Source organism: Suricata suricatta, chromosome 2 (assembly GCF_006229205.1).
Source record: "Suricata suricatta isolate VVHF042 chromosome 2, meerkat_22Aug2017_6uvM2_HiC, whole genome shotgun sequence".
Lineage (NCBI taxonomy): Eukaryota > Metazoa > Chordata > Mammalia > Carnivora > Herpestidae > Suricata > Suricata suricatta.
The window spans coordinates 108,620,628-108,645,786 of record NC_043701.1 but is presented as its reverse complement, the minus strand read 5'-3'; the positions used below and the strand labels follow the sequence as shown (position 1 = coordinate 108,645,786).

The following is a 25,159-nucleotide window of genomic DNA, read 5'->3' as shown; positions in this document are numbered from 1 at the left end:
TATTTTTAAAAATCATTTTACATCTTGGGGCACCTGGCTGGCTCAGTCGGTTAAGTGTCGGACTTCAGCTCAGGTCATGATCTCATGGTTCACGAGTTCGAGCCCCACATTAGGGCTCTCTGCTATCAGTGCAGAGCCCACTTTAGATCTTCTGCCCCCCCCCCCCCCGTCCTACTCCCCCATTCATGCTTGCTTGCTCTCCCCATTCCCTTAAGTAAAAAAAAAAAAAAAAGTATTAAAAAAATGAAGAGCTCCACATAAATGGCAATGATGGATGCACAATGATATGTCCTCAATACCACTGAACTGTGCTTAAAAATGGTTAAAAGTGGGGGTGCCTGGGTGGCTAAGTTAGTTGAGCATCTGACTCTCAGTTATGGCTCAGGTCATGATCCCAGGGTCAAGGATTAGAGCCCCACATCAGGCTGTGCAATGAATGTAGAGTCTGCTTGGAATTCTCTGTCCCCGCTTCTGTCCCTCTCTCCCGATCACACCCTTTCTCAAAAATAAATAAATAAATAATAACAGATTAAAATGGTCAATTTTGTCATGTACACTTACTACAATTTTAAAAATCTGTGTACATATAAAATACTTCTTTGAAAGCACCAGAGAGCTACTAGGGCAGTGAAGGCAGACGGGGGAGGAGGGAAACACAAAGAGTTGAACTAATGATCATGTAGAGCAATCTTTTCCCCTTGAGGCATCTGATAATTCTGACAGAAGAAGTTAAAAAGCTGAACAAACTTATGGACAGGTTTCAGGGGCTAAGAAATCAATATTGAAAATCACAGCCTCCCAGGGAAGATGAAAGTTGCTGAGAAACTCTAGGATTTGTACTAGGCTCAAAAGGTCTGCATTCTAAGAGTAAGGTGGAATCAACTCTAAGTAAACTAGCCTGTGTAGGGATTAAAGGCCAGCTTCAAATAATCTCGTTCTCAGATACGTTTAAAGTGATCTGGGGTTGCTACCGACCCTAGCTATCCGGCAGTGTAAATGTCTGCCCTCTCTGGAGGAAGGTAACACTATCGCAAAGCTCGAATTTTTAAGTTTTCATAATCATTTCTGGCACTCGAAAATATCCAAGCATAGAAAAAGACAGAGACTATGTGACTGAGAACCAAGGAAAACAAAAGCCAACAATAAACACATTAGTCAGGCATCTGCATGATGGAGTTTTAACTATGTTTAATATTTGCAAGAAAAGCTTGAGAATTTTGCAGAAAATATTAAAACTGTTTTTTAGAATCCTAAGTAAAACTCCAGAACTGAAAAATACAATTCAAATTATAATCCAATGGATGGAGTTTTAAATTGGATTATACTAGGGGTTCCTGGGTGGCTCAGAGGGTTGAGTGCCAATTCTGCGTTTCCGCTCAGGTCACAATCTCACAGTTTCGTGGGTTTGAGCCCCACATCAGGCTCTGCACTGGTGGCACAGAGCCTGCTTGGGGTTCTCTCTCTCCCTCTACCCCTCCCTCATTTGTGCTGTCTCGGTCTCTCTCAAAATTAACTCAAAAAATTAAAAATAAAAAATAAAATAGATTATATCATACACTATTTAGAAATATGTCAGAAAAAATATAGAGAATGAAACCTAGTGATGAGGGATGAAGAACATGGGCTAGAGTTTTTATAGACCTAAAGGGTACAATGAAAAGATCTACTATATATATAACTGGAGACTCAAAAAGAGAAGAGAGATTGTGGAAGAAGCAATCTTCAAAGAAATAATAACTAATAATATTATAAAACTAAAGAAAGCCATCAAGCCACATTAGCTCAAAAAACACCAAACTACAAATGCAAAGAAAACCAAAATTACCATATACCAAAGACAAAAGAAAAATCCTCAAACAATTGGGGTCTGGGAGAGGAAACAGATTACCATCAAAGGAAAACAACCAGATCAAGAGCTGACTTCTCCATTAAAACAGCCAGAAGACGAATGAATGATACTTTCAAACTGAAAGAAAGTGGTGATCTCGAACACTGTAACTGATGAAAATACCCCAAAAAGTGAAAGTGTGCAGGCAGCCCTGACTAGCCAAAATGACAAATTTTCCAGTTTCAAACTTACTACAAAGCTATGGTAATCAAAATGATGTAGTACTGGCATACAGACCAATGAAATAGAATCGAGACCAAAAGTAAACCCATAAATGGTCAATTGATTTTTTACAAAAAATGCCTAGTCAATGGGGAAAGAATTAATCTCTAAAACAAATCATGCTGAGACAGGTAGAGATCCTCATGAAACAGAAAAAATGTAGATCCCTACCTCACATCATAGGACCCACATAGATCGCTAACCTAAATGTAAGGGCTAAACCCATATAACATTTAGAGAAAAACTTAGAGATAAATCTTCAGGGCCACGGATTTGTCAATGGATTCTTAGAATACCAAATCACAAGCAACGAAACTATAAACTGGACCTTACAAAAATTAAACACTTATGTGCAAAGGACAGTATCAAGAATGTGAAAAGACAAGCTATAGAATGGGAGAAAATGTTTACAAATCACTAATCTGATATGGGCTTCATATCCAGGACAAAAAACAGCAACTAAAATTTGACAACAAAAAGACAAGCCAACTGACTGTAGTCTTGATTTGTATTTCCCTGGTGGTAAGTGAAGAAGAACATCTTCTCACGTGTCTGCTGGCCACCTGCCTGGCTCACACCTGTCAGAATGGCTAAAATCAAAAACACAAACGGGATGCCTGGGTGGCTCAGTAGGTAAAGCAGCTGACTTCAGCTCAGGTCATGATCTCTAGGTTTGTAAGTGTGAGGCCCCATGTCCTGCTCTGTGCTGACAGCTCAGAGCCTAGAGGCTACTTTGGATTCTGTCTCTCTCTGTCCTTTCCCTGCTTGTGCATGCTCGCTCATGCTCTGTCAAAAATAAAAATTAAAAAAAAAAAAAACAGGTGTTGGTGAGGATATGCCTCTTGCACTGCTGGTGGGAATGCAAATTGGTACAACTACATGGAACAAAGTATGGAGGTTCCACAAAAGTTCAAAACAGAACTACCCTATGATCTAGCAATCACAGTAATTCATATTCTTTACCCAAAGAATATGAAAACGCTAATTCAAAGGGATACGTGCACCCCTGTGTTTATGCCAACATTCTTTACAGTAGTCAAGATACAGAAGCAGACCAAATGACCATTGACTGATGAATGGATAAAGAATATGTGGTATACACATGCAACGGAGTATTACTCAGCCATCAAAAAGAATGAATTCTTGCCATTTGCAATAACATGGATGGAGCTACAGAGTATAGTGCTGAGCAAAATAAGTCAGAAAAAGACAAGTACCATATGATTTCATTTATATTTCACTTATAATTTAAGAAACAAAACAAATAAACAAAGGAGAAAAAGAGAGATCAAGAAATATACTCTTAACTATAGAGAACAAACCGACAGTTACCAGAGGGAAAGTGGGATGGGGAATGGGTGAAATAGGCGAGGAGCACTGGGTGATGTATGAAACTGCTGAATCACTATTGTACATGTGCGAGTAATACAACACTATACGTTCACAGGAATTAAAACTTAAAAAAAAGACAACTGAAAATGGGCAAAAGACTTAGACATTTCTTCAAAGAAGATATACAAATGGCCAATAAACACAAAAGATGCTCAATGTCATTAATCATTAAGGAAATATAAATCAAAACCACAATGAGATATCACTTCATACCTTACATGCATGTAATCACAATTTAAAAATTAAAAACAACAAAGAAAATTTCAACAAAAAAAATTAATAAGGGTAATCTTAAGGGTAAAGAAATTTATCCCAGGGGCACCATGGTGGTTCAGTTAAGCATCTAACTTCAGCTCAGGTCATGATCTCACAGATTGTGAATTCGAGCCCCACATCAGGCTCTGTATCGACAGCTCAGAGCCTGGAGCCTGCTTCAGATTCTGTGTCTGTGTCTCCCTTTCTCCTTGCCTTTCCCCTGCTCACTCATGTTCGTTCATTCTCTCTCTCTCTCAAAAATAAACACTGAAAAAATTTAAAAAAAGAAAGTTATCCTAGATGAAAATCTGAGGATACAGAGGGAAACAAAAAGAGCAAATATAGGGATAATTCTCAATTAAAAAAATATAAACTAATATCAGCTCTTTGTGTTTAATATGTACAAATATTAAAATATCCAGCAATATGCATTAGAAGTGGGGAAATGGAATTAGTATTCAAGTAGTGTATGGTCTTTCCATGAGTCCAGGAAGAAGTAAAATTACTAAGACTTTTGTAAGTCAAAGATGCATGTTTTTATCTCTATGCTAAATACTTACTAAAAAATGTATGAATACCAAATTAATAGAAAGGAAAAATAAAATTTTAAAAATAATCCAGTAAAAGGGGGAAAAGGAAGGGGGGGAAGAACAGAGCATGGGCAAGACAAATAGAAAGCAAATAATAAGATGGCAAATAATAAGCCAAATTATCAACAAATAAGTGAAAGAGGAAAGAACTCAATGTTCAATTACAAGAGTCAGCAGAAGTGATCGCTGGAATTTTTAGAGGGATCACACAGAATCTGTAGATTTAGGGTAGTACTGAAATTTTCACAATATTAACTCTTCCAACCCACGAACATGTGATGTCTATTTACTTCTTTCAGTAATGTTTTATAGTTTTCATTGCATAAGTTTTTCACCTAATTTCTAAGTATCTTATTCTTTTGGATGTGGTATATGCATACAGTTCAATATTATTCAGCCTTAAAAAGGAAGGAAATTCTGCCACATGCCACAACACGGATGAACCTTGCAGACATTATGCTGAGGGAGATACACCAGTCAGAAAAGGCGAACACACCAGTCAAATTCCTAAGAAACAGGAGAATGGTGATTGCCTGGAACTGGTGAGAGAGGAGAATGAGACACTCCTGCTTAATGAGTATGAAATTTCAGTTTTGGAAGATAAAAGAATATTCTAGAAATGAATGATCATGATTACTGCACAATATAAATGCACCTAGTGCCACTGAACCATATGCTTGATGTCAATAAAAGAGTGGGGGAGGGGCGGAGAGAAAAGCAGAGAGAATCCCAAACAGGCTCCATGCTCTTAGCACAGAACCTGACATGGGGCTCCGTCTCACGAACCATGAGATTGTGACCTGAGCCAAAACCAAGAGTCAGATGCTTAACCAACTGACGCTCCCAGGTGCCTCTAAGTTAGTAAATATTTCGAACAGAATGATAAAAATACCACACATCAAAATCTGGGGAATGTATCTACAAGTGGCATTGTGAGAGAAACGTAGGGACTTCAATGTATAGCTTAGATCGAAGACGGAAAATAATCATCTATCTCAAATGCTGAGGGGAGAACAACGAGCAAATTAAACCTACAGAAAAGTAGAAGGCAATAAATAAAGAAGAAAAACAAATAGGATAGCAAAATAGGTAACAGTTTCTTACCATGAAACATCTCAAAGATTTCTAACAGGGATAGATGTGAAAATCAGAAGCCATTATATAAGAAATAAATCTTGGAATAAAAGTACAGGTTATACGGAAGAACAGGTAAGAAGACAGTTAATAATTGGGGCCAGTGAGTGGGAAGGACTTGCACAAGTAGTGTTAGGAGGCAAATCTTGAAGGGAAAATATGTGAGCCCAAGACAGAGAGTTCAGGCCCTGTTTAGGGAACCTAAAAAAAAAAAAAAAAAAAATCAAGCTAGAGCTAGAGGTCATGGCAGGGGAAAAAGACTAGCAGGGGTGAAGAGAGGCTGAACCCTAAGGTCAAAACTTCATGCAACACAGTAAAGAGCTTCCACTTTATCCTGCTTCTCGGAGAACCCTATTTAATCAGCATGGAGAGATAGGATCTCCATTTTAAAGATAAGAAACTGAAGTGGCAGGGAAACACATCACTGGCTAAAGGGGAAATGCTCTTCCTCTAGTCTCACAGCACTTCTAATGGCAGATGTGCAGGTCTCTCCACACCCACGCAATTCTCCAATTCTTGGCAGACAAACTGGGCATCTTGCATCTTAACTCAAAGCTGATACTAAATGCCTGGACCAGCGCAGACCCCTCGGATGAGGGGCTCAGTCCCTAATAATGACCCCACTTCAGATGCCAGTCCAAAGTCCCAGGCCGTCATCCAGACTTCTCAGTAACCAGCTATAAGATCAGGGGTTTCCATATCTGTTCCTCGCATCTGACAATTTGCTAGAACTGCTCACAGAATTCCAGGAAACCCGTTACATTTCCCAGTTCATTATAAATGGTAAAACCGAGCACAGATGAACAGCTATATGAACAGGTGCGCAGGGCAAGATCCAGAAGGGCCTTGAGTGCAGTTGTCTGTCTCTACAGCTTGAGGCACACCGCCCTCTCCCCAAACCAGAAACCCTCCAAACCCCAGAGTTCAGGGATGTTCACAGAGACTTCATCATGTGGGCATGATGGACTATTCACCTCTAGTCCCTCTCCCAGCCAGCCCCCCAGAGGATGGGGGTGAGGCTGAAAGTTCCAAGTTCCTAATTAAGGTGTGTGTGGTCTTTCTGGCTACTGGTCCCCACCCTGACTTAGTCACCAGTCATTATGATACAAAAAGACACTCGGGGTGCCTGGGTTGCTCAGTCGGTTAAGCCTCTGACTTCGGCTCAGGTCAGATCTCACGTTCGTGGGTTCAAGCCCCGTGTCAGGCTCTGTGCTGACAGCTATCTCAGAGCCTGGAGCTGCTTCCAGTTCTGTGTCTCCTTCTCTCTCTGCCCCTTCCCCTCTCATGCTCTGTCTCTCTCTGTATCAAAAATAAATAAAACATTAAGAATAAAAAACAAAAAACAAAAAGACACTCATCACTACGGAGATTCCAAGGGCTTTCCTTAGAAACTCTTGGTATCAGGAAGAGGGGTGGAAGACCAAATACCACAACATGTGAAATCTCACTGGAAGGTAGTCGGGAGGTTTTGCAGGGGGAGCACTCACGCTCTCCCACCATTAGTAGTCAACTGCAGAGAGGGAGAGCAGAACCCAACTTTACATGAACTTGACCTTGCACCCAGATCCTCCTCTATTATTCCAGCCAGAAGAAAAAACATTTTCTTTATCCCCTGGCAACAGCTCAGACAATGAAACGCCACCATGCTTCAATCTCCCAGTTTCCTCCAATCCATTTAGTTTAGGCCAGTTTTCCCCACGTACTCCCTTTCTCCTTAAAACAGAAGGCCTCTCCTTTATTCCCTTAGACTTGCCCATGGATTTTGCCACAGCTTATTTGTCCTGGACTCCAATTCTCATTTTTATTCCTAAATAAATCCATCTTTTGCCTTTCATAAATAGACATGCTTTTGTTTCAAGTGATCGCCACAGCCAACATGGGGCTCGAACTCACAACCTTCAGATCAAGCGTGGTATGCCATACCAACTGAGCCAGTCAAGCAGGAAGCTTACTTTATTCCTAAATAACCCCATCTTTTGCTGGTAAAATAACTGGCAGTTTTTGTTTTTTTTTTTTAATTTTTTTTTTTTTTTTACTTATTTTTGATACAGAGAGAGACAGAGCATGAACGGGGGAGGGTCAGAGAGAGAGGGAGATACAGAATCGGAAGCAGGCCCCAGGCTCTGAGCTAGCTGTCAGCACAGAGCCCGACACGGGGCTCGAACCCACGAACGTGAGATCTGACCTGAGCCGAAGCCGGAGGCTTAACCGACTGAGCCACCCAGGCGCCCCTGGCAGTTTTTAAATTTAACAAAAGAGGCTCCTAGAATCCCCTACCATACAGGAAATTACATGGGTTTTGGGAGGGAGTTTTGTTTCAGGAACCAGAGGCAGAGATCAAGTACGTTTTTACTAGGTCACACTTGCCAAAATAACACAGCAAAAAAGGACCAGACATAATTCTTTTGTGTCTTAATCTACTTTTTGTCAAACAAAGCCCTTTATATAAGAAATAAATGCAACTAGTGTTATTCATCACAAAAGCTGTCAAAATGAATGGAATTGATGGACATTACTAGGAAGGATGCACAACACAAGGCCATTCTTTCACAGTGCCAGGAACAAGTCACTTGTCAAGCTAACACAGGTGGAAAGAGCAAGGCCAGCATGCAACTGTGCTCAGCTGCAAGTCTGATGAAGCATACCTACTGTTTGGCAAGCTACTACCCAGTCTATTAAAGCCAGAATAGCAAGCACAGAAATCAGTACAGATGGGAGAGTGGACAGAAGCATCAAGCTGGGCAGGACCACGACATCAGTCAGTCCCAACACTGTAAGATCCAGGCTTCTGCCTTCTACATGCCACGGGTGAGAACCTTATTAGCCTCAGTCTACCAAATTCAAATGTGCAAAAAAGATTGAAGCAGACACAACAATACAGGTTTATTAATTTATGATGATAAATAAGACTGTTACACAAACCTAGTCAGCATGAGTTCTTGATGTCTACTTGATGTCTCCCTGGACATCAAGACACATGAAAAACCAACTGTAATGAGACCCTTCACTAAAATCACAAGAATTGAAAAGAATGAATCCAATGAACCAGCAATCCTATTCCTTCGTATTTGCCCAAATGAATTCTACCCACACAAAGTCAGCGTGCAGATATTTACAGCAGCTTTATTCATATCGCCGTAAGCTGGTAGCATGGACAACCTGTGTACCCCGAGATAATGGAGTATAATTTATCATTAAAAAGAAATGAGCTATCAGGCCATGAAAAGACATGGAGGAAATTTAAATTCATGTTACTAAGTAAAAAAAAAAAAAAAAAGGCAATCTGAAAAGGCTACAAACTGTATGATTCCAACTTTAGGAGTTTCTAGAAAAGGCAAACATATGGAGACAACAGTAATCACCAGTGCCTAAGGAGGAGGAAAAGATGAACAGGGAGAGCACAGGGGATTTTTAGCCAGTGAAACTACTTTATGTGACATTACAATGGTGGATACAGGCCACTGGGCATTTGTCAAAACACATAATATGTACAACACCAAGAATGAGCTGGACTTTGGGTGATAATGAGAAATACAGAGAACCTTCCATCTCCATTAAGCAATACTGCTAATCTGATTCATTCAGTGTCCATCTTTACAAAATTATTCACAGAGAAGGCAGGTGTTTAGAGCTTCCTACTACTGACATTGGCTCATAGCTGAAATAAAGTCAGTTTCAATACTTTCGGAGCTGGACTCACACAACTGCAAGATTAGTCTAAAATCCCTCAAGTTCTTTGCAATTATGAAGTGGGTGATCTTTAGCACTACCCTAGGCATTCTGGCTCCAGGAATATGCCAATGCCACTTGGAAGTAGTCTTTTGCTTTTGCGATCTGTAACCTGAGAATACAGGTTACATTTGCAGTTAACTTACAAATGAAAAAAAGGGAGGTGGGGGTGCCAAGATGGCAGAACAGCAGAGAAGTATTCTTTTGCGTCTCTTGTCCCTGAAATGCAGCCAGATCAACACCAAACCATCTTGCACACCTAGAAAACTGATTTGAGGATTAACACAACAATCTGCACAACTTGACCCACGGAATTTGGTAGGTACATGGTGCAGAGAGGTGAACTGGGAGAGAGAGAAACCACGGAGGGCAGGGAGTTGTTTTTGCTAGCAGAGACAGGACAGAGACGGGTGGTGGGGGGAGTGGGGGCGTGCAGAGAGTATGGGAAAAGCACCACCCCCCAAAAGCAGAAGGAGAGAAAGAAGAGTGGAAACCATCACAAGGGACTAAACAAAAAAGGGAGAAAGGAGAGGGTTTAAAATCCGTGAAGACTCTATAAACAGGGGGAGCACAGAGTCTGAAACTCCACAGCTCGATACCTGGCAGTGTTCTGGTGGTAAGGGTGAATCCCCGAGAGCAGAAAGTAAGGTCTGAGGGGTTCTCAGGACACATGGGGAGAGGTGGTTCTCCCACTGGGAGGACATTTGGTAGAGGCTGTGTGGCCTCCCCACAGGCAAAGGTCCCAGGGGACCCTGAAGATCAACCACATTCACTGGTGTTGAAACAAGGACATTAGGGGTGAAGCCTGGGGCCAGATGTGTGTCATGATTCAACATAATCCTTGAAATGCAGAGGCTACACGACCATGTGAACTTTTTCTGGGGTGGGCTGGCACCCAGCCACAGTTTCTGGGCATTGGCAGCAGCACGGTTGTGCGAATTTTCGTGGAAGTGGACTGGCACCTGACCCCTGTTCACCAAGACTCTCCTCCAGAGGGTCTGAGTGAATCAAGGCTGCAATCCCTCAGACATGACAGGTTGAGAAACACAGCCCCATCTGAGATAAAACTCAGGAGGGAGGTGCCTTCCTGGCAGCCTAATGGCGTGGTCATGGACAGTGTAGAAGCAGGCAGTGGACAGAAACCGGAGACAAAGGAGGAGAGCTTGATTGCTGGTCAGGGAAGAGCACAAAGTTCTTATACTAGAGACTGGGTAACCGAGTGACGCCATTTTCACCCCTCACACACATGTGCATACATGCCTACATGCGCCACAACAATCCCTTCCAGAAACTAAGCAGCACCAGTCTAGTGGAGAACACAACGGTTACACCAAGCCCTGTCCAACTGCACTAATCACACTCTAGGGGAAGACAAGTCTCTCTGCCTGCTTAGTTTACAGACATAAAGTGCTCCATAGCTTGACCTCTAGGGGAAACTGGATATAATTTCAATCATATTTCATTCTGTTCACTCAAGCATCTATTCAATTTTTTTCTTTTCTTATCCTTGAATACAGAAAGAAAACATTTATCTTAATTTTCCAGTTTTATTTTTTCTTTCAAATTTATTTGTAAGTTTTTAAATTCTATTTTATTTTGTTTCATTTCAGTCTATTTTATTATATTCATTTTTTCAAATTTTCAAACATTTTCCTTCCCCTTTTTTTCTTTTCTTATCTTTCCCTTTTTTCTATAAACTATTAAGTTCCTTTCACCAATCCGACTAAAACACACCTAGGATCTAGCATCCTAGCATTCTTTCTATATTGTCTGGAATTTTTTAAATTTTTTCATCTTATTAATTCCTTTCCTTCAAAATGATGAAACAAAAGAATTCACTCCAAAAGAAGAACAGGAAGAAATGACAGCCAGGACTTAACACAGATAGAAGCAAGATGTCTGAACCAGAATTTAGAATCATGATAATAAGAATACTAGCTGGGGGTGAAAATAGCACAGAATCCCTTTCTGCCGAGATAAAAGAAATAAAGGCTACTCAGGATGAAATTTAAAATGCTGAGCTACAATCTCTAATGGATGCCAAAGCAGTAAGGATGGATGAAGCAGAGCAGTGAGTCAGCGATATAGAGGATAAACTTATGGAGAGTGACAAAGCAGGGAAAAAAAGAGGGATACTAAGGCAAACAAGCATGATATGAGTTAGAGAACTCAGTGACTCATTAAAAAGGAAGAACAGGGGTGCCTGGGTGGCTCAGTCGGTTAAGTGTCCAACTTCAGCCAGGTCATGATCTCACAGTTTGTGGGTTTGAGCCTCATGTGGGGCTTTCTGTTGACAGCTCAGAGTCTGGACCCTGCTTCGGATTCTGTGCCTCCCCTTCTCTCTGCCCCTCCCCTGCTCATGCTCTGTTTCTCAATAATAAATAAATGTTTAAAAAGTTTAAAAAAGGTTTGCCTGGGTGGCTCAGTTGGTTAAGCATCTGACTTTGGCTCAGGTCATGATCTCATGGCTCATGGGTTCAAGCCCCACAATGGGCTCTGTGCTGACAGCTAGCTCAGAACTTGGAGCCTGTCTTCAGATTCTGTATCTTCCTCTCTCTCGGACCTTCCCCTGCTCACACTGTCTCTCTCTCCATCTCTCAAAAATAAATTTAAAAAAAATTTTTTAAAAAGGATAAAAAGGAAGAACATCAGAATCATAGGAGTCATAGGGGTCCCAGAAGATGAAGAGAGAGAGAAAAAGGGGTAGAAGGTTTCTGTGAGCAATTCCTAGTAGAAAACTTTCCTAGCCTGGAGAAAGACACAGACATCAAAATCCAGGAAGCACAGATAACTCCCATTAAACACAAACCAACCATCAACATGGCATATCATAGTCAAATTCACAAAATACTCAGGCAAGGAAAGAATCATGAAAGTAGCAAGAAAAAAAAAAGTTCTTAACCTACAAGAGAAGACAGATCAGGTTTGCAGCAGACTTATCCACAGAAACTTGGCAGACCAGAAAGGAGTGTCAGGATATATTCAATGTGCCGAATTGGAAAAATAGGCAGCCAAAAATGTGTTATCCAGTAAGGCTGTCATTCAAAATAGAAGGAGAGGTAAAAAGTTTCTCAAACAAAAACTAAAGGAGTTTGTGACCATTAAACTAGCTCTGCAAGAGATTTTTAAGGAGGATTCTCTGAGGAAGAAAAGATGAAACAAAACAAAAAAGAGCAAAAGCAATAAAGACTAGACCAGAGACCACCACCAGAAACTCCAACTTTACAGGCAACATAATGGCAATAAATTCATATCTTTCAGTAGTCACTCTAAACATCAATGAATTAAATACTCCAATCAAAAGACACAGGGTAACAATGGATAAGAAAACAAGATCCATCTATATGCTGTTTACAAGAGACTCATTTTAGACCTAAAGGCACCTTCAGATTGAACATAAGGGGATGGAGAACCATCTATGATGCTAATGGTCACCAAAAGAAAGCCAGAGTGGCCATACTTCTATCAATGTCGATTTTAAAATAAAGACTATAACAAAAGAGATGAAGAAGGCATTATATCATAATTAAAGGGTCTATGCACCAAGAAGATCTAACAATTGTAAACATTTATGGCCCAAACCCAACCAAATATATAAATCAATTATTCTCAAATATACAGAAACTCATTAATACCATAATAGTAGGCAACTTCAACACCCCACTTACAGCAATGGGCAGATCATCTAAACAGAAAATAAACAAGAAAACAGCAGCTTTGTATGACATACCAGACCAAATGGACTTAACAGATATATTCAGAACATCCTAAACCGGTGTGATATACGTTCTTCTTCAGTGCACCTGGAACATTCTCCAGAATATAAAAGACATAAATCATACTGGGACATAAATCAGCCCTCAACAAGTACAAAAAGACTGAGATCATACCATGCATATTTTCAAACCACAACACTATGAAACTCGAATCAACCACAAGAAAAAATGTGGAACAGTAACAAATACTTGGAGACTGAAGAACATCCTACTAAATGGATTGGCTAAACAAGAAGTTAAAGAGGAAATTACAAAGTACATGAAAGCCAATGAAAATGAACACACTACAGCCCAAAACCTCTGGGACGCAGCAAAGGCAGTCATAAGAGGGTGTATAGCATTCCAGGCCTTCCTAAAGAAGGAAGAGAGGTCTGAGATACACAACCTAACCTTACACCTTATAAAGAGCTAGAAAAAGAACAGCAAATAAAACCCCAAAACAGCAGAAGACAGGAAATAATAAAGATTAGAGCAGAAATCAATGCTATGGTATATATTAAAAAAAAAAAAAAAAACATTAAAATGGATCCATGAAACCAGGAGCTAGTTCTTTGAAAGAATTAACAAAATTGATAAACCCCTAGCCAGTTTGATTAAAATGAAAAGGGAAAGGACCCAAATAAAATCAAGAATGAAAGAGGAGAGATCACAACACAGCAGAAATACCAACAATAATAAGAGATTATTATGGATGATTATATGCCAATAAAATGGGCAATCTAGAAGAAATGGACAAATTCTTGGGAAACCTATAAACTACCAAAACTGAAACAATAAGAAACAGATAATTGGAACAGGCCCATAATCAGTAAAGAAATCCAATTAGTAATCAAAAATCTCCTAAAAATCAAGAGTCCAGGCCCAAATTGCTTTCCAGGGGAATTCTATCAAACATTTAAAGAAGAATTAACACCTATCCTTTTGAAGCTATTCCAAAAAATAGAAATGGAAGGAAAACTTTCAAACATTCTATGAAGCAAGCATTACCTTGATTCCAAAACTAGACAAAGACTCCATTAAAAAGGAGAACCATACACCAATTTCCTTGGTGAACATGACTACAAAAATCCTCAACAAGATACTAGCCAACTGCATCCAACAATCTTCTACATTAAAAGAATTATTCACCATGACCGAGTGGGATTTATACCTGGGATGCAGGGCTAGTTCATCATCCACAAAACCACTAATGTAATAACATCACATTAATATAGGAAAGGACAAGAATCACATGATCCTCTCAAAAGATGCAGAGAAAGGATTTGACAAAATACAGCATCCTGTCTTGATAAAAGCCCTCAAGAAAGTAGGGATAGAAAGATCATTACCTCAAGATCATAAATGACATATATCAAGGACCCACTGCTAATATCATCCTCAAAGGGGAAAAACTGAGAACTTTCCCCTAAGGTCAAGAACACAACAGGAATGTCCACTCTCATCACTGCTATTCAACATAGTATTGGAAGTCTTTGACTCAGCCATCAAGCAACACGAAGGAATAAAAGGCATCCAAACCAGCAAGGAGGAAGTCAAACTTTCGCTCTTCACAGATGACATAATACTCTACATGGAAAACCCAAAAGACTCCACCAAAAAACTGCTAGAACTGATCCATGAATTCAACAAAGTCACAGGATATAAAAATCAATGCACAGAAATCAGTTGCATTTCTATACATCAATAATGAAGCAACAGAAAGAGAAAACAAGGAATCAATCCCATTTAAAATTGCACTTAAAACCATAATACCTAGGACTAAAGCCAACCAAAGAACTGAAAAATCAATACCCTGAAAACTATAGAAAGCTTATGAAAGAAATTGAAGACAACACATAAGAAAATGGAAAAATATTCTATGCTCCTAGATTGGAAGAATATTGTTAAAATGTCGATACTACACAAAGCGATCTACATATTCAGTGTAATCCCTATCAAAATAACACCAGCATTCTCCACAGAACTAGAACAATTGTAAAATTTGTATGGAGCAGAAAAGACCCTTAATAACCAAAGCAATCCTGAAAAAAAAACCTAAAGCTGGAGGCATCACAATCCTGGACTTCAAGATGGATTACAAAGCTGTAATTATCAAGACAGTATGGTACTGGCACAAAAACAGACACTTAGATCAATGGAACAGAATAGAGAACCCAGAAATGGACCCACAAATATATGGCCAACATGTGGCCTAATCTTTGACAAAGCAGGAAAGAATAAATGGAATAAAGACAGTCTCTTCAGCAAATGGTGCTGGGAAAACTGGACAGTGATGTGCAGAAAAATGAACCTGGACAACTTTCTTCCAGCATAAACAAAAATGAACTCAAAATGGATGAAAGACCTAAATGGAAGACAAAAAGTCATCAAAATCCTTGAGGAGAGGGGCACCTGGGTGGCTCAGTCGGTTAGGTCCAGCTCATGGTTTGTGGGTTCAAGCCCCGTGTTGGGCTCTGTATGGACAGCTAGCTAAGAGCCTGGAGCCTGCTTCAGATTCTGTGTCTCCCTTTCTGACCTTCCCCTGCCGGTGCTGTCTCTGTTTCTCAAAAATAAATAAAAAGCAGGAAAAAAAATTTTTTTTTAAATCCTCAAGAAGAAAGCAGGCAAAAACCTCTTTGACCTCAGTTGCAGCAACTTCTTATTCAACACATCTCTGGAGGCAAGGGAAACAAAAGCAAAAAAAGAACTATTTGGGACCTCACCAAAATAAAAAGCTCTGCCCAGCAAAGAAAAAAAATCACCAAAACTAAAAAGCAACCGACAGGGAGAAGATATATGCAAATGACATATCAGATAAAGGGCTAGAATCCAAAATCTATAAAGAACTTACCAAACTCAACACCCAAAAAATAATCTAGTGAAGAAATGGGCAAAAGACATGAATAGACACTTCTCCAAAGAAAACATCCAGATGGCAAACTGACACATGAGAAGATGTTCAACATCATTCATCACCGGGGAAATAAATACAAATTAAAACCACAATGAGAGACCACCTCACACCAATCAGAATGACTAAAATCTACAACTCAGGCAACTGACAAGTGTTGGGGAGGATGTGGAGAAAGAGGATCTCTTTTGCACCGCTGGTGGGAATGCAAAGTGGTGCAGCCACTCTGACAAACAGGATGGAGGTTCCTCAAAATATTAAAAATAGAACTACCCTATGACCCAGCAATTGCACCTTTAGATAATTATCCAAAGGATACAGGTGTGCTGTTTCGAAGGGGCACATGCACCCCAGTATTTATAGCAGCATTATCGACAATAGCCAATGTACGAAAAAAAGCCCAAATATCCATTGACAGATGAATGGATAAAGAAAATGTGATATACATACATACACAGACACAAACACACACACACACACACACACACACACACACACACACACACACACACACCATGGAATATTACTCAGCAACTCTAAAGAATGAAACCTTGCAATCTGCAACTACATGGACGAACTAGAGGGTATTATGCAAAGCGAAATCAGAGAAAGACAAATATGACTTCACTCATATGTGCAATTTAAGATACCAAACAGATGAACATAAGAGAAGGGAAGCAAAAATAATATAAAAACAGAGGGGGGCACAAAATATAAGTGACTCTTAAACACTGAGAACCGAGGGTTGCTGGAGGGGTTGTGGATGGGGGGATGGGCCAAATGGATAAGGGGCACTAAGGAAGACACTTGTTGGGATGAGCACTGGGTGTTATATCAGGGGATGAATCACTGGAATCTACTCCTGAAATCATTGTTGCACTATATGCTAACTAACTTAGATGTAAATTTTAAAAATTAAGATCAAAAGCTATTAATAAAGAAGGGTGAAGTGGGGGTGGGGAATAAGAAACTTTTAAAAAGTAGAGAATCATGGAAAAAAATAGCAATGTAGTACAAAACATAGCTCTGAGCTTCCTTGCTGCAAGAAAAAGATGCAGGTTCTCTTGACTAGTAAAAACACCTGTTCACTAGAAGAAAACCATTTTTCCCTATCCCTAGGCTAAGAGTAAATTTTCACAACAGTACTTGCATAAAGAGCATCAAATAAGATAATGACGGTGGCATCCCCACTTGGTAACTGCTTTTATTCACTGGTGTTGCACAAATGGCTATTTCTTAACTCAAGCCTCAGGATAGAAAACTTAGTTTTGTAAAGGCAGTTATTAAAAAGTAGAGTTTTATTTTGCTTTCTGATGATCTCCTTTTCTGCCTGTATATATATTAGTGCATCCTAAGGAATAAAAACGGAACCATTCCAAAGTGTGGCATCAGCATGGTCTAGGGAGCATGCTAAAAATGAGTCCTGGGCACCCAGGAGGCTCAGTCTTTAAGCATCTGACTTCGGCTCAGGTCATGATCTCATGGTTGGTGAGCTCAAGCCCAGTGAGCTCCACTTCTCTCTCCCCTCATTTGCATCAATCTCTCAAAAAAAAAAAAAAAAAAAGCCTTAAGCCCTACCTCCAACCTACTGAATTAGAATCTCTAGATACAGAATCTGAGAATTTGGATTTTCAACAAGTACCCCAGGCACACTGCATTCAGCTAGGTTTCTAATTACAATGAAAGGACAGCAATTCCAAACTGAAGTCACTTAACCTGAAGAGAAGGGATTATATGTTGCTAATCCAAATACAAGGCACATGGTTGATAAGCATAATGGTTTAATGTATTAAAGACCATGTTTTCTCGCTCAAAGGGACATAAATCATAGGTTTTTATGTTCATTACATCAGTTTCCTGACAGATGATAATGAGTATTATGCTCTCACACACAAAAAAAATCAACATTATATGATGATTTTCCTCAACATGGAAATGAAGTGTTCTGGGAAAGAAGTACATTTTTTTTCCCTAAATCCCAACAATTACAGCAAAAACAATAATCTTTAACATTTAAAAAATTCTTACTGTCCAGCATAGTTCTAAATGTTATACATATATATATAAATTCATTGATACTCCTAACAACCCTTCAAGGTTGAGGGCCATCCACTTCAGCACAGTTGTGGATTATAGAAATACCACTAACTTGGGACTCCTGGGTGGCTCAGTCAGTTGAGTGTCCAGCTTCGGCTCAGGTCATGATCTCATGGTTCGTGGGTTCAAGCCCTGCGTCGGGCTCTTTGCTGACAGCTTGCTCAGAGCCTGGAGCCTGCTTCGGATTCTGTATCTCCCTCTCTCTCTGACCCTCCCCTGATCACACTGTCTCTCTCGGTCTCTCAAAAATAAATAAACATTTTTTAAAAAAGTAAATAAAAAGAAATACCACTAACTTTCAGGAGCAAGAATTCTCTCTCAGGAAGCAGACCCACATCTGTACCAAATCTTTTGCATCTATAAATATGGAAGGGATGACTGGAAGCCTAAAATACTTAAAACTGCAAATTACCCAATGCCTATTACTCCTATAATAAAACCTGCTACCAATTTTAAGCAGGGCTACATCCCAGTAATAAATATGCTATAAAAAGCATTCTGAAATAATTAAGTGCATTACCTATTTAAATTACACTATTCACAATTTTTCATCTGAATATTATGTGTCTGTCCAAGACCAGAACTTTGGTTTTAACATCTACAAGAACATTTAGGGATTACAACAGTTAAGTCAATTACGTTAGCCATTTCTTCCATCAACTCCCAGAACATGAAAACACATCCTGTCATCACATTTAAACATACATATGCCTTTCTATTTGCTCTGGTAGGAAGACAAAAGCAGGATTCATCTGAAAACTGTACCAAGTTGCTCAAAAAAGAACACTGTTCTACATATGTCATGTAGAGATTCGCTAGCAAATAATTTGTGTTTGACTCTGATTCACAATGTAGTATTAATTCAATAAAAGGTATGAAGGGTGCCTGGGTGGCTCAGTCGGTTGAGAGTCCTACTATTGATTTCAGCTCAGGTCATGATCCCAGGGTCATGGGATCAAGCCCTGCGTTGGGGAATCCCTGGTTAGGATTCTCTCTCTCTCACTCTCCCCCCCCTCACATTCATTCTAAAAAAAAAAAAAAAGCTATAAAAACTTTGTTATAATAGCAGCAACAAAACAACACTAAGAAAGTATAGTCAATAAATGTTATTTAAATAAAAACACCTTAGGGGAACGTGACTGATTCAGTCACTGAAGCATATGACTCTTGATCTTGAGGTCAAGTTCAGGCCCCACACTCAGCATAAAGATTACTTTAAAAAAAAAATACCTTGGGCAATATAACTCAGAATGTCAAAAACCTAAAGTTGGTAAATAATTGCTACAAAAGCCTTAAAAAGTTAAACAATTTCCTTCTCTGGAGAAAAAAAGTATAACAGTAAAGATTAGATACAGATTTTCTTTATATGAGGGAACAAGAAACAGCTAAAGTTAATCAGAAAAAAGTGGGTAGCCACTCTGGAAAACAGTATGGAGGTTCCTCAAAAAATTAAAGAGAGAAACACTACAACCTAGCAATTGCACTACTAGGTATTTATCCAAGGGATACAGGTGTGCTGTTACCCCACTGTTTATAGCTGCACTATCATCATTAGCCAAAGTATGGAAAGAGCCCAAACATCCATTGACAGATGAATGGATAAAGATGTGGATAGGGGCGCCTGGGCGGCTCAGGTCATGATCTCACAGTCTGAGCTCGAGCCCCCACATTGGGCTTTGTGCTAACAGCTCAGAGCCTGGAGGCTGCTTCAGATTCTGTGTCTCTCTCCCTCTCCCTCCCTCCCTCCCTCCCCCCCCCCCTCTCTCTCTCTCTCTCTCTGCCCTTCCCCTGCCTTGCACTCTCTCTCAAAAATAAACTTTTAAAAAATTAAAAAAGATGTGGATATATACATACAATAAAATATTACTTGGCAATCAAGAGAATGAAATCTTGCCATTTGCAACAACGTCGAGGGAACTAGAGTATTATGCTACATGAAATTAGCCAATCAGAGACAAATACAGGACTTCACTTGTGGAATTTAAGATACAAAACAGATGAACGTAAGGGAAGCAAAAATAATATAAAAACAGGGAGGGGCTAAAACAGAAGACTCTTAAATATAGAGAGCTGAGGGTTGCTGGAGGGGTTGTGGGAGGAAGGACGGGTTAAATGGATAAGGGGCATTAAGGAAGACGCTTGTTGCAATGAGCACCACGTGTTATATCTAGGGGATGAATCACTGGATTTTACTCCTGAAAACATTCTTGCACTATATGCTAACTAACTTGGATGTTTAAAAGAAAAAAAAATAAAGACGGGGTGCCTGGGTGGCTCAGTCGGTTAAGCATCGGACTTCGGCTCAGGTCATAATCTCACAGTTTGTGAGTTCGAGCCCCAGGTTGGGCTCTGTGCTGACAGCTCAGAGCCTGGAGCCTGCTTTGGATTCTGTGTCTCCCTCTGGCTCTGTCTGCCCCTCCCCCACCCACACGCGTGCATGAGCACTCTCCCTCTCAAAAATAAAAAATGTAAAATAAAATGCTTAAGCAAAAAATTAAAAGTTAGTTGCACTATATGCTAACTAACTTGGATGTTTAAAAGAAAAAAAAAATAAAGACGGGATGCCTGGGTGGCTCAGTCAGTTAAGCATCGGACTTCGGCTCAGGTCATAATCTCACAGTCTATGGGTTCGAGCCCCACGTCAGGCTCTGTGCTGCCAGCTCAGGGCCTGGAGCCTGCCTCAGATTCTGTGTCTCCCTTTCTCTCTGCTCCTCCCTCATCCATGCTCGCTCTCTCTCACGCGCACACGCGCTCTCTCAAGAATAAAAAATTTAAAAAAAATTAAAAGACATGAGTAAAGCAAAATGTTAGCCATGTTCAATTGACATCACAAGTTTATACAGGTGTTCCTTATACTATTCTCTGCGGTATGTTTGAAACTTTTATAGAAAATAATAAAAATAGACATATCCTCCTTAAACCTATTCTATTTTAGGAATTAATGCAGCTGTCAACTACAAGTGGCCTAGAAACGATGCCGACCCAATAGCAAGGAGCACCCCAGTAACTCAGATTGTGACCTCCAAATGTTTTTTCCTGCTTTAAAAAAACAAAATCAGGCCCTTGGAGAAATGGCCGATTGTGACACGGGGCAAAAAATATGTAAGAGGAACACCCTGCACATCTGATAGCTTCCTTATCATCTTTGGAAGGAAGCTATCAAAAACCAGGGGTGACATCAAAAGTACTCAGGAGTCAATTTGAAGGGGTTCCTTCTGGCCAAATATGGGACAATTTGAACATCAATAAGGATAAAAGCAACGAACTAAAACATATCAAATATTTAAGCCCAGAACTTTATAAAAGATTTTAAAAATCTTTCCTTGGTCTTCTAAGTGAATCAATTCAATATGAAGGCTAAAAATTAAAGGAAAAAATCAAACATTTATCCTGTCTTTCAATCACCCAACTACTTTGTAAAGCAAGTAACTGACACAGGGACACTTTCCATGATATAGGTTATCCAGCTATTTATTTCATCCATCAGAAGAATGAGAAAGAAAATTATCAGAACTTCACCATTTGACAATCCCCAAATGAAACGACCACTATAAACAAAGCTGATCAAGAAACAACCTCACAGGGACACCTGGGCGGCTCAGTGAGTTAGGTGTCCACCTTCGGCTCAGGCCGTGATCTCATGGTTTGTGGGTTCAAGTCCCGTATCAGGCTCTATGCTGACAGCTGCTTTGGATTCTGTCTGTCTGTCTCTGTCTCACTCTCTGCCTCTCTCATGCTCAGGCTCTGTCTCGTCTCTCAAAAATAAATAAACGTTGGAATAAAAAAATTTTAAAAAGAGATTATCACAAAAAGATACAACTAGAAGTTTATGCCTGACTCAAGGATTTTTCACCTAGAGTATTTGTAAACAAAAAAACAGAAAGAGACCAAACCTGAATCTAATAAAGCCTATATAACTACCAATTCATAGGAAATGAGAACAGAAAAACATGTTAATGACATCATGTGGATGTAATTAGAAGAATCCAGAACATGGAAAATTTTAGAAGACACATTATTTTCAACAAATAAATTGCAAGGAAGAATAAAAGGAATAGAGGATGAATCTAGGAAACTCCATATCCAACCAACAGGAGCGCCAGAAAGTCAAGGCAGGTAAAAAAGAAGGGTAACAACCATCAGAGATAATCTTCGAAGAAAACATCTTACAATGAAGAGGCACATGTGACCTCAATTAAGTAGGCTTCTGTAAGAAAACTACAACAATCAGTGAAAGAAGCACTCACAGCTGGACACTCGTTTTTCATAAGACTTTATGTCCTAGGTCTTACCATGCTCATGTATTATTTTAATAAATATTATAAAAATAGCAACAAGGCTTCCAGAATGGCCAAGATTAATTAGCACTATTAGCCAGTGACACTAAGAAAATCTTGTTACATACTACTTTAAAAACACCATCTAAGATGTAAACAAAAATTCCCTTTGTTTATCATGGAAAATTACACCAGTCCTCCAAAACACACACACAAAAATTAATCTCCTAGAATTCTTGTAATGAGCCTCAAAGACGTGCAGGGTAGAATCAGCCCCCTTGGGGAGTTTAGGCCAGAAGCTGGAATTTGGGAGATCAGAAATTGGCATGCAGGTTTTGGTAAAAAGAAATAAGGAACAGAGAAAAATACTAAAAGGACCAAAAGCCAACATCTAACTTTTCTACCTCAGCTGTGAGCCACTGTTCCTTGATGAATCGCCTGGCCAAGATTCGTTTCAATAGGTGGCAATGTATTTCAGTCACTACTTAGGATCAATAAACTGAGTATAGAATACAAAATACCTCCATAAGAACTTAGGAGAAATATATTTCAGCTCTTTTATAACAAAGGGCAAAGAATCATGAAAACAATGCCCAAGAGGAAATAAAAATACAATGTACATTACGATTGATATGCAGCAACCCCAAGTATATGGATAGGAGAATATCCAGTAGTAATTTTTAAGGATACAGAGGTATATTAATCAAAGGTCTACTTACAGTATTTCATTAATTAGTTACATTATCATTTTAAATCAGATGATATGAATTAATTTAGAAAAAGTGCTTCCTCATTCCCACTTTCATGAAACCATTTTAATCAGACTCTCCAAACACAGTTATAACATTAGTGTTTAACTATCATCACTAGGGACACTTTTAAAATACCTCACACAGGGCGCGTGGCTGGCTCAGTCGTTTAGGCATCTGACTTCGGCTCGGGTCATGATCTCATCTTTTAGGAGTTTGAGCCCTGTGCCAGCAGCTCAGAGCCTGGAGCCTGCTCTGGATTCTGTGGCTCTCCCCCTACCCCACTCACACTATCTCTCTCTCAAAAAAAAAAACCATTAAAAACAATTTTTTTAATAAATACCTCACACAATTACCTAGGATATATCAGTTTCCTATTGCTGCTATACAACTACACAAATTTATTATCTTACAGTTCTGGAGGTCAGAAGTCTAATGAGAGTCTCCCTAAAGTCAAGGTGCTACAAAGCTGTGTTCCCTTCTGGAGGCTGTAGAGGAAAATCTGCTACTTCCCCTTTTCCCTTCTCCAACTTCTAGAGGGTGCACATTCTTTAGCTTCCTGACTCCCTTGCCTCTTCAAAACCCACAACGGCCAGCCGAAACTTGGCCAGCCGAAACTTTCTCTCAACACAACAAGCCCCGGCACAGCCTTCTTCTGCTGCTTCCACTTCTAAGGATCCTTGGGATTATACGGAGCCCACCTGGCAATCTCCCTCTCTTAAAGTCAGCTGATTAGCAACCTTAATTCCACCTGCAACCCTAATTCTCCCTTGCCACGTAACTGAGTAACACTCCCAGGTCCTCGGACATCTTTGTTTGAGGGGAAGGAGCATTAGGCTGCCCACTGCAGCATACCTTTACGTAAAGTAAATACTTTTTAAAATCTGCACATGATGCTATCTCAGGAAATTACATTTCCATCCCCAAGCCATTTGCAAAACGTTAGAACTGCTCTATTTCTTTTTTAAGTAAATTTTTTAAATGTTTATCTACAACAATAGCTAACACTATGTACCGATAACTGATCTAAGGGCTTTAAAGGCCTTGTTTAGTTATGACACATGGTGAAGTAACCCCAAGAGTAATTACTAAATCTGCATTCAATTTCTCTACATCTTTGTACCAATTCCACCAGGTGACTTCTGAAAGAAATCCCAGGAGTGCCTGGGTGACTCAGTCAGGTAAGCGTATGACTCTAGGTTCCGACTCAGGTCATGATCTCACAGGTTTTATGAGTTTGAGCCTCATGTCGGGTTCCGTGCTGACAGTGCAGAGTCTGCTTGGGATTCTCTGTCTCCCTCTCTCTCTCTGCCCTGCCCCCACTTGTGCTGTTTCTGTCTCTCTCAAAAAAATAGACATTAAAAAAATAAAAGTAATTTTTTAAGTTTATTTATTTTGAGAAAGAGAGAGAGAGAGAGAGAGAGAGAGAGAGAGAGAGAGAGAGAGAGAGAAAGACACCAAGCACAAGTAGGAGAGGGGCAGAGAAAGGGAGACACAGAATCCAAAGCAGGCTCCAGGCTTTGAGCTGTCAGCACAGAGCCCAACACAAGGCTCCAACCCATGAACCTTCAAATCATAACCTGAGCCAAAGTCAGACACTTAACCAACTGAGCCACCCAGGTGCCTCCCCCCTCCAAATTTTTTATAAATACATACATACATAAAATCCCAAAGTAGCATCAACTGAGTTGAAAGTAATAGAGACTGTCCCATATATGAGATAATTAATAGAGTGAATACACAGTAGCTCCCTCTTTGCACAATTATAATTTCAGAGAAAAAAATTGCCTGATAATACAAACATGAAGGAAGTGTCAAACTCACTGGCAATTTAATAAATGAAAATATGTACTACTTTATAGTCACTAAATTGCCATGAAATAGCTTCCATCTGTGTCACTAGGTTTGTGATGCAGCACTCCAAGCTGTCTTTAGGAAGAGAGCCTTATCCTCTCACCAGCTGCTGGGAATACTAGCTTCTGGCAATCAGCCCTCAACTGTGGTTCCACTTTTAGAACCAGAAAAATCAAAAGTACCTTGCACAAACACACACACCCTTCCACATACCAGGACCCAGTGATCATCACAGATATAGATGCCCAGCCCCTCATCTCAGCTGGAAAAATCTCAGAAGTTGTTGCCCACAAGGTCAGGTGAAAC

The 25,159-nt window shown here is 39.8% G+C and overlaps 1 protein-coding gene across 8 annotated transcripts in view; it reads right to left on the bottom strand.

Annotated features, from left to right (window-relative positions):
* The window catches only part of TBCE (tubulin folding cofactor E), a 114,370-nt gene that overhangs the window by 44,810 nt on the left and 44,401 nt on the right, over positions 1-25,159 (bottom strand). The window lies entirely within an intron of this gene.